Source organism: Helianthus annuus, chromosome 14, assembly GCF_002127325.2.
Source record: "Helianthus annuus cultivar XRQ/B chromosome 14, HanXRQr2.0-SUNRISE, whole genome shotgun sequence".
NCBI lineage: Eukaryota > Viridiplantae > Streptophyta > Magnoliopsida > Asterales > Asteraceae > Helianthus > Helianthus annuus.
Window position 1 is genome coordinate 36,784,051 of NC_035446.2, and position 10,039 is coordinate 36,794,089.

At 37.7% G+C, this 10,039-nt stretch overlaps 1 long non-coding RNA gene across 1 annotated transcript; it reads right to left on the reverse strand.

Annotated features, from left to right (window-relative positions):
* Positions 1-2,381: 2,381 nt before the first annotated feature.
* On the reverse strand, positions 2,382-5,217 carry LOC110905398. Its single transcript, XR_002573086.2, has 3 exons — positions 4,989-5,217; positions 3,060-3,117; positions 2,382-2,578 (listed from the first exon to the last, which is right to left on the reverse strand). It is a non-coding gene; the product is annotated as an uncharacterized LOC110905398 (long non-coding RNA).
* Between the last annotated feature and the right edge of the window lie 4,822 nt (positions 5,218-10,039).

Consider the following 10,039-nt stretch of genomic DNA (forward strand, 5'->3'; position numbering starts at 1 on the left):
CACTTCCGTTTCTCGAACCTCGTGCACTGGTTATTCTAACCTATCCTATCCTATAACATGATACAAGACGAAGTCAATAGACGTAATGCACCAACAAGAAGCAAGGAATGATCCCAACGTGGTAATGGGTAAGTTCCTTCTTGACGATTTTTATGTTACTGTATTGTTTGATTTGGGTGCGGATACAAGTTATATGTCTCTAAAAGTTAGCCAAATGTTAAAACGTGCACCAACTCCCTTAAACACCAAACATGTCGTAGATTTAGCTAACGGTAAAAGTCTAGAGGCCACACACATAGTTCAGGGTTGTAATCTTATCCTCGCTGGTCAGACTTTCTCTATCGATCTCATTCCCATAGCTCTAGGTAGTTTCGACATCGTCATTGGAATGGACTGGTTAGCCCAACAGCACGCAGAGATCCTATGTAAGGAGAAGATCGTTCGTATTCCCCGTGCTGGTAAAGAACCTCTCGAAGTTCAAGGCGACAAGAGTGGTGCTGTGGTAGGCATCATCACCTTTCTAAAGGCTCAGAAGTGTTTGTGAAAGGGCCACACTGCCATTTTGGCGCTTGTTACGGATGCGTCAACGAAAGAGAAGAGATTAGAGGATATCCCAGTTGTACGGGACTTTCCTCAGGTGTTTCCTAAAGACTTACCTGGGCTACCACCTCATCGCCAGGTTGAATTCCAGATCGAGCTAGCTCCAGGAGCAGCACCGATAGCTCGAGCACCGTATCGCTTAGCTCCATCAGAGCTGGAAGAACTATCTACTCAACTGCAAGAACTCTTGGATAAGGGTTTTATCCGACCTAGCTCTTCGCCTTGGGGAGCTCCAGTACTATTTGTGAAAAATAAGGACGGTACCTTCAGGATGTGCATTGATTATCGCGAGCTCAACAAGGTGACAGTGAAGAACCGCTATCCTCTTCCACGTATTGATGACTTATTCGACCAGTTGCAAGGGTCGAGCTACTACTCCAAGATAGACCTGAGGTCAGGTTATCATCAGCTGAGAGTCCGGGATGAGGACGTCTCCAAAACCGCATTCAGAACTCGCTACGGCCACTAGGAGTTTCTTGTCATGCCATTCGGGTTGGCAAACGCACCGGCAGTCTATATGGATTTTATGAACAGGGTTTGCAAACCCTACTTAGACAAATTTATGATTGTATTCATCGACGACATCCTGATCTATTCCAAGAGTCGGGAGGAACACGAGCAGCATTTACGAATTATATTGCAACTTCTTCGAACAGAACAGCTGTACGCCAAGTTTTCAAAATGCGACTTCTGGCTTCGTGAAGTCCATTTTCTAGGCTACGTGGTAAACAAGGATGGGATCCATGTTGATCCATCCAAGGTAGATTCGACCAGGAACTGGCCTGCACCGCGTACACCAACGGAAATACGCCAATTCTTGGGTTTGGCAGGTTACTACAGAAGGTTCATTAAAGACTTCTCAAAAATCGCGCAGCCACTTACGCTACTGACACAGAAGGGTGTCACCTACCGTTGGGGTAGTACACAGGAAACAGCTTTTCAGCACTTAAAGGATAGACTTTGCAGTGCACCTATCCTCTCATTGCCAGAGGGCATGGACGATTTTGTGGTCTATTGTGACGCATCGATACAGGGGCTTGGTTGTGTATTGATGCAACGGGATAAAGTTATTGCTTACGCTTCGCGCCAACTCAAGGTTCACGAACGGAACTACACGACGCACGATTTAGAGCTGGGAGCTGTTGTTTTCGCGCTCAAGATATGGCGACACTACCTGTACGGTACCAAGTGCACTATCTACACCGATCACAGGAGTCTCGATCACAGGAGTCTCGAGCATATCTCGAAACCAAAACCTGACTTGTATGGTAACCATGTTAGGACGTGGTTGACCACTAGCAGCTAGACTTGACCTTTCTGTGTATCTGCCGAGCAAACCAAGGTGAGTTCACGCTCTTACCAAGGCATGGGGTTCCCAGGGTCGGGAATGGGTTTGGAAGATTTCTTATACTTAAGACATTATCGGGATTACATATTTTAGGCCTCGGGAGAGGAAGGTTATTGATAAATACTGCTAGACTAGTGATACAAATACTTCTCTTTGCACACACGCCGGGAATGGCTGCGATAATAGAACCAATCTTCGCACACATGCCTGGAATGGCTGCGAACCATACACTAAACTTCGCACACATGCCGGGTGGGCTGCGATACAAATATACCTAGTCTAGAATACTTGGGAAACTCCCACTAATCTTCGTACACATGCCTAGAGGGCTGCGTGTCACACCCCGATTTTCAGTTTATGCGGAAACGTATGGCGAGGTGTGACGAGAGCGGCAATCGTTACAATCAATCGAGTAAACAACATATTTGAAACATAAAAGATGTTCATCCATACAATTGATTCGAAACCATAGTTTACATTACATATGTCTTGTTTGAAACTTGAAACAACACCAACTTTAACTACATTATTCAAAGTTCAAAACATAACACTAAAAACGGATGACATCACAAAAGCTTGCGTTCTTGATAACCACTTGAACATATTTTCCCAAAGCCGTCCACTAATCTCCTGTAATACATGTTAATTTTGAAAACGTCAACAAAAGTTGAGTGAATTCATGTTATTTTGTTTTTGCATCAAATGAGTCTCCAAAACATTTGAAGTAATAAAATTCGTTTTTGTATAGTATGATAAAAAAAATTGTATGATCATTAGTGTGTTGCAAGGACACTAATATGTATGCCGAATAGGAGGCAACCAAACCTTGACAATTTATCGTGTGTGTCAACGACACTAGTTTGGACACAAAGGCACTCTTGACGATCGTGGTTATCGTTGTCGTTAAGAGTGGGGCTTGCCAAAACCCAAATAGATCTATCCGTTTGTTCCTCGGTACTTGTTTATTCATTAATGGCCCCTTTATTTTAACACCTATCCGCATGTGATCAAAATAGTTTCATTGTATTATCATACTATTTGTAACATGTATACATCCCCGAAAGTTTAAAACTATAAACATTCAAAGTAAAAGGGGAAAACATGAACTCACAGATTTGCGTTCCGTGCAAATCTCTATTCGATTCCTTGTTCGCGGTTCGTTTCTCGACCTACAAGTGTTCTAATCTAGTTAGACACTTAGGTTTGTTTTTGTGTATCATACAAATATTCTATCTTGTATTTTGTTTTTGTGTTTTCATATATATATAACTTCCTTGTATATATACATTTATTTTATTTTATTTGTGTTTGAATGGACTTAATTTATGTTTTAGAATTTAAGTCCATTTTGGGTATTTGGTGCTTATGGGCCTAGCCTAAATAACTTTGTTTAAAAAAAATATGGGTCAAACCCAAATTAATTTATAGGAGTGGGCCTTAGCCCAAAACATTTTATAAAGGTAGGCCTAGCCCAATTTAGTTTATAGTTGTGGACTTAGCCCAAATAACTTGTGTAAGAATGGGCCTAGCCCAAATTGTTTTCTAAAATATATCTAGTCCATAATAATTTGTAAATATTGGGTTTTTAGCCCAAGTATTTTGAAAAGTGGGCTTTAGCCCAATTTTGACTAAAAATTACATTTTAGTCCATTGTTTTGTAAAAGTGGGCCTAGCCCAGATTTTTGTTTATGAGAAATGGCATTAGCCCAAATTTTAATTTATAGACCACTTTTAAACTACATAATTTTTGGGCTAGTAAATAAAATAAAAAAAAATATAATAATAATAGTAATACTTGTATTTTTATAAAAATCTAATTTTTATAAAAATTGTTACTTATGCCATTGTTGAACATTTTAGTGCATAAACTTGCGTGACGGTTCGTATTTTATTCTAGTCATTTACTACTTGTCGGTTTTATTTATCCGTATCATTTATCCCGTTTGTGTTGTCCGTCACGTTTTACCATTTGCTTTGTTTGTGCCATTTTTGTTTGTCCAAAAGTCCATATAGTCCAATAGTGTCCGAATTTGTCCATTTGTGTTTTCGTGTCCAAGGATGGACATTTTATTTCGTTTTCAAGTTTATATATATATTTTGTAATTTTTATGGATGTGTAACAATTTTGCACTTGTTCCTACTAGAACTAACATATGATGTACACATCAAAATATATAAACTTATGATACTTGATGAATATTTTTGTAAGTACACATTTTATCCAAAAATATATACTTGTCATTTTTATTTAGAAATCTTTTTATAAAACATGGATTTATGACTTTGTCCAAAATTTGTTTAACCATGTTTAAAGACTCCAAATAATTGTTTTAGTAACAAACTTCTTTGTTTAACAACTTTTAACACATCACAAAATTTATAAAAATTTTGCCATAGTTTTGTTTGAAATATGAATTTTCCCCAAGTTTATACAAAACTTGTTTTCAAATTATTTCAATACAAAACATCATCAAGTATCAATATCTATCAAAATTTGTCAACAAAAGTAGCATGAACATGATATTGTTCTTATGTTTCCCAAAAAGGAAACTTTATTCCTTATTTTTGCCAAAAAATTGTAGAAAGAGATTTTATGAAAAACTCTTGTTTTAGATGTCTTACAAAGTCATTTGAAGCATAAACACGTATTCAAAATGTTTACTACTAACATATTTCTTGCTTTTGATTCTTTCCAGAAATGGAAACTTTATTCAATAAATTTTTCAAAAATTTATTTTCTTGTTTTTAAATGGTTTTTCACATTTTACTAGGATGCATGTTCATCAAAAACTCATGTTCATCACTTTGTTGATGAATCTTGGTTGATCCTACATGCATGTATGTAGATCATATTTTTGAGTAGAAATAACCAAGATTCAAGTTTATTAGCCTAGATTTCTCCAAGTTCATCTCCTAATCATAGAAAAATCATGTTTAAAAATAATGATTTTTAGTTGTTTCTTGTTATTTTTCAAGTGGGTTTAGATGAACTTGTAAAAAGAAATCAAGAATAAAAGTAAGACTAGTGTAATGTTCTTACAATTTTTGCTAGGAAATAAGGATGAAGATAAGAAAAATCTTGATGATCTAGGGCTTCTAGTTCCACCAAAAATGCTTCGAATAGATTCCTTAATCTCACAAATATCTTGTTTTATTCATAAACCTTCATATTTGCATGTGTTCTTGAGTTTGGATTATGAAAGAAGGTGAAGTATGAGGGTGTTTGGCCTTGAACGATTTTGGAGAGAGAGAGAGTAGGAAGTTGTGGTGTTTGATGGTTTTGGGAATAATGAAGAGAAGGTGGAGTGTAAGGATCAATAAAATGTTTGAAAATACACTAATCATCATTTTAGAGGTTCCAACACACAAATTGAAAATGGTGGCAAGTGGGGGGACCCACTTTGATCGTGAGTAAGCAAGGAGGTGGAAGAGTTTGCATTTTTTTTTTATAAATCTTGATTAATATACAAACTTTATAAACTTTGATATTTTATATAAAAATATCTACAATGTTTTAAACCCTCATATTTTAAAGTAGTGTGACACTAGGTAAAACTAGTTCACCAAAATTTTTATTTTGTAGTTCGGGTGAAAAAGTCGGTTCGGGTCCTGTACCGGTTTAAATACTGACACCGTGTTTCGTTTGGATAAATACATAACAAAAATTATTTTTGCACTTGATTTATTATCCAACTAATTAATCCAACTTTTTAGACTAAAAATTTTATTGTTTTTGACACGGTTCCGGTACCGGCTTTACTGACTGGCAATTTACTGAACTAGCCGTACAACTTAACGCAATAAGATTCGATTGCGGATTTTGGGTCGTTTTTAATACCCATTATATTATTTATGTCAAATAATATTTATTTTTGGGTTTTCGGACAGTTACTGTTTTGTTCTGCGGAATGCTGTATATTTCCGTAGGATTGCTGTATTTTTCTACGGACTTGGACAAATTGGTTTTTAATTGGAATTTTGTAAATAATTAGGCACCTAATATTTTTGGACAAAGCTCTTTTTTTTTATAGAATATTTGTGTAGACATAACTGTATGTCTTGTTTTCATTGTGTCAGACTGTACCGCGACTAGTACTGACAAGTATCGTTTATTCGCGTTCCTATTGTTAGTCTAGGATATTGTTTCTAATCGCAACGGATTCGTTATCATACTTCACTATGATTTTAGTAATTCCTAGAACTCTCAAGACTGTAATTAATTAAAATTAAGTCAAATATGCGAAAATAATAGTCGAAATAGTTGTTCAGGTTGTACGGAATTACCAGAATTTTGCCGTTTGTCACATTCTCCCCCTGTTAAAGGAAATTTCGTCCCGAAATTTTAATTTGCGTCCCTTCTTAGTTGGGACTTTCTTAAACAAATAAGGGTACTTCTTTTTTTTTATTTCATCTTTTCGTTCCCATGTGAACTCGGGTCCTCGTTTCGAGTTCCATCGGACTTTGATTAGTTTGATTCGACTTCTCCTCGTTTTGTGAATCTTTGAATCTAGAACCTCAACAGGTTCTTCGATGAAATGGAGTTTGTTGTCTACACGGATTTCGTCCGGGGGAATAATAAGTGATTCATCCGAAAGACACTTTTTCAAATTCGACACATGAAAAGTGTCGTGAACGTTACTGAGTGTTTCAGGCAATTTTAACTTGTAGGCGACGTTTCCAATCTTTTCCAAAATCTCATAAGGTCCTATGTATCTCGGGCTAAGCTTCCCATGCTTACCGAATCTAGCTACGCCTTTCCACGGCGAGACTTTTAGCAACACCTTGTCTCCAACCTCAAAGGACAACGGTTTGCGGCGTCTGTCCGCGTAGCTTTTCTGTCTGTCTCGAGCCGCCTTGATACGGTCTCGAATTTTAAATATTTTTTCAGTAGTTTCTTGAACTAACTCAGGACCTAACATTTGTTTGTCGCCTAGTTCTGCCCAACATAGCGGAGATCGACACTTACGACCATATAACGCTTCAAATGGTGTGGCTTTAATACTCGTGTGATAACTGTTATTGTATGAGAACTCCACTAACGGTAAGGGAGTATCACAATTTCGACCTAAGTCCATCACACAAGCACACAACATATTTTCTAAACTTTGGGGATGAAAGGCCGTACTCAAATTAAATTGGGAATCCAAAGGCCTTTTGAAAAGATTGCCAAATCCTTGATATAAAACGACCGTCTCGGTCAGAGATTATCGACAAAGGTACACCATGTCTTGCTACAATTTCTCTGAGATAGATTTTAGCTAACTTTTCAGTACTATCTTTTTCCCGGATAGGCAAGAAGTGAGCTGACTTGGTTAATCGGTCGACGATTACCCAAATCATGTCGTGACCACGAGAAGTCCTGGGTAATTTGGTTACGAAATCCATAGAAATATGTTCCCATTTTCAATTAAGGATTTCGGGTTGTTGTAGCAATCCAGAAGGTTTTTGGTACTCGGCCTTAACTTTAGCACATGTTAGACATTTTCCAACATATGTCGCAATATCACCTTTGATATTAGGCCACCAATAAAATTCCTTGAGATCGTGATACATCTTATCTGTTCCAGGATGTATCGAATACTTGGATTTATGAGCCTCGTCAAGAATTAGGTCTCGAAGACCACCAAAACGAGGAATCCAAATTCTATTCATGAAATATAAGGCTCCGTTCTCTTTCGACTCTAATTGCTTTTCCATACCTCTAAGCATTTCTGCTTTGATATTTTCTTGTTTTAATGCTTCTTGCTGAGCATTAAGAATTCGAGAGGTAAGGTCGTTATGAATTGTAAGCCTTAAAGATCGCACACGCAAAGGTTTAACTCGTTCTTTTCGACTTAATGCATCCGCGACAACGTTCGCTTTGCCCGGATGATATTTGATCTCGCAATCGTAGTCATTCAACAATTCGACCCATCATCTTTGGTGCATATTTAACTCTTTCTGGTTAAATATATGTTGAAGACTCTTGTGATCCGTGAATATCGTGCATTTGGTACCATAAAGGTAATGACGCCAAATTTTTAGTTCAAATACGACTGCACCTAACTCTAGGTCATGGGTGGTATAGTTCCTTTCGTGCATCTTTAGTTGGCGTGATGCGTATGCAATAACTTTTTCCCTTTGCATTAACACGCATCCTAACCCTTGTCGTGAGGCATCACAATAGACTACGAAATCATCCGTACGGTCTAGTAGTGACAAAATTGGTGCATTACAGAGTTTGTCTTTAAGCAGTTGAAAAGTTGCTTCTTGTTTCTCTCCCCAATCAAATTTCTTATCTTTTTGAGTGAGAGAAGTGAGTGATTGAGCAATCTTAGAAAATTTTCAATGAATCTTCGATAATAACCGGCCAATCCTAGGAATTGACGTATTTCGGTCGGTGTCTTTGGTGTACTCCAATTATTTATGGCCTCAATTTTTGATGGATCAACATGTATGCCTTTCCCGTTGACTACATGTTCGAGAAATTGAACTTCACAAAGCCAAAATTCGCATTTGGAAAATTTCGCATACAGTTTCTCCTTTTTCAACAACTCAAGAATAGTTCTAAGATGGTGCTCGTGTTCCTCCTTGTTTCGTGAGTATATCAGTATATCATCGATAAACATTATCACAAATTTGTCAAGGTAGGGCTTGCACACGCGGTTCATTAAGTCCATGAACACCACTAGTGCATTTGTTAAGCCAAATGGCATAACAAGGAACTCGTAATGACCGTAGCGAGTTCGGGATGCCGTTTTTGGAACACTTTCTTCTTGAACTCTGAGTTGATGGTATCCTGATCTCAAATCGATCTTCGAATAATAGCTCGATCCTTGAAGTTGATCGAATAGATCGTTAATCCTCGGTAATGGATACCGATTCTTGATTGTGAGTTTATTCAACTCCCGATAGTCTATGCACATCCTAAAACTTTCGTCCTTCTTCTTCACGAATAACACTGGAGCTCCCCAGGGTGAGTAGCTTGGTCTAATTAAAACCTTATCCAACAACTCCTAGAGTTGTGTGGATAATTCCTGCATCTCCGCAGGAGCTAATCGGTATGGAGACTTTGACACAGGTGCGGCACCTGGAATTAAGTCTATTCGAAATTCGACTTGTCGTTGTGGAGGTATTCCCGGCAAGTCTTCAGGAAAGACTTCAGGGAATTCCTTCACAACCGGGATTTCCTCAAGTTTTAGCTCATTGGCCTTCTTGTCAACAATGTGCGCTAAGAATGCTATACATCCTTTTCGTAGGCACTTTCGGTTTTCATACAAGAAATGATTCGTAACAGCATTTCGTTTTTCTCACCGTGAACAAGAAGTGTTTCATTATTAGGAAGGGGAATTCGAATGATTTTGTCGTAACACACGACTTTGGCTTGGTTGGTAGATAACCAATCCATTCCAACTACAATATCAAAACTACCTAGTTGAACGGGCATTAGGTCAATTTTGAATTTTCGTCCTCCTAACTCTAAGGAGCATCCTTTAATAATGTTATTGGATTCAATCACCTTTCCATTCGCTAATTCGATAGTGAATGGAACATCTAGTTTAGTTGAATTTAGTCCAAGCATATCTTTAAATTCTAAAGGTATAAAACTAAAATCTGCACCGGTATCAAATAAAATAGAAGCGAAATGATCGTTGACAGGAAACGTACCGGTGGTTACATTGGGATCCTGTCGCGCTTCTTTGGCTCCAACCACAAAGGCTCGTTCGCGGCCTTTGATTTCTTTGGGATAGTCTTTCTTGAAGTGTCCCATATCACCGCAATTGAAACAGCCTTGGTTTTGTCCTTGTTCATTTCTATTACCATTGCCTCCATCTTTCTTGCCTTGTTTTTTTTTTTTTTTCTTTGTTGTTACTCCATCAATTTTCAGTGCGATGACCCATTTTCCCGCATTTATCACACTTGGTGGCTTGGCATCCACCATAGTGGTGATAACCACACTGTTTACACTTAAGTGCATTTCCATTATATTTCTTACCACTCGTTTCCGTTGTGGCAACGAATGCCTTGGTTTTTCTTACTCGTAGGGGTTTTCTTATGTTTGTTATTCGACATAGAATCTTTCTTGAAATATGAATACTTTCTCTTATTGTT